The sequence below is a fragment of the Tachyglossus aculeatus genome, chromosome 10, assembly GCF_015852505.1.
Source record: "Tachyglossus aculeatus isolate mTacAcu1 chromosome 10, mTacAcu1.pri, whole genome shotgun sequence".
NCBI classification, from domain to species: Eukaryota; Metazoa; Chordata; class Mammalia; order Monotremata; family Tachyglossidae; genus Tachyglossus; species Tachyglossus aculeatus.
In genome coordinates this window covers 15704383-15705323 of record NC_052075.1, presented here as the reverse complement: position 1 = coordinate 15705323, position 941 = coordinate 15704383, and the positions used below count along the sequence as shown (strand labels likewise).

At 40.7% G+C, this 941-nt stretch overlaps 1 non-coding gene across 1 annotated transcript; it reads left to right on the top strand.

Annotated features, from left to right (window-relative positions):
• Nucleotides 1-244: 244 nt before the first annotated feature.
• LOC119933835 lies at nucleotides 245-382 on the top strand. The gene has a single exon (XR_005452705.1). It is a non-coding gene; the product is annotated as a small nucleolar RNA SNORA7 (small nucleolar RNA).
• The last annotated feature ends 559 nt before the right edge of the window (nucleotides 383-941 follow it).

The following is a 941-nucleotide window of genomic DNA, read 5'->3' as shown; positions in this document are numbered from 1 at the left end:
CAGTCTTGATCCCCATTTTCCAGATGAGGTAATTGAGGCCCAGAGAAGTTAAGTGACTTGCCCAAAGTCACACAGCTGACAAGTGGTGTAGAGGGGATTAGAACCCAGGACCTTTGACTCCCAAGCCCAGGCTCTTTCCACTAAGCCACACTGCTTCTCATATATATATATGAGAACACTTTATATATGTGTATATATATATATATATATATATATATATATATATATATATATGTATAATTTCATCCTCTCAGGATCATACCTGTAGAGTTTCCAGGACTCTACCAGTCTTGGCTATGGGAAGGAGAGTCAAGCAGAGGCCTACCCATTCCATTTCTAGCTTGGGCAGTGGCTAGTGAGTGGAAAGCAATCTGCTGCTACAAGTCACAACTCATCTGTGGTGGACAGCAGCAGCATGGGAGGAGTCAAGGGTGGAAACTCGAGTTTACTGTGCAGAAGAAGTCAATGGTAAACCATTTCTATATTTTTACCAAGAAAAGTCTATGGATACACTGCCAGAACGATTGCCTGCGGAGGTGGGATGTTCTGGGAGAGATATGTGGAGTTGTTATGAGTCGGAGATGACTCGACAGCATGACAAGATGTATATATTTATATATATATATGTGTAAATATATTTATATATAGCTATCTCAGTGTCAGTAGCATTCTCTTCAACCCTTAAGACCCCTGACTACTGAAGGAATATTTTAAAGAGATGGACTTTTCCTGGCTGTAGATTTATCCCTGGTTTCCTGGTCATGGTGCTTCACTGCCTCATGAATGTATTACCTTTTCTAAACAATTCCATGTATAAAACTTGTCTTTATTTGATGGAATCAACTACTCCAAACCCTACAAAATACACACCTGGCTGCTGAAAAGTGAAGTATGCTTCAAAGCTGGCAAGGGGCTTCCGGGAGCTTTCTGTTTGTGTAGAA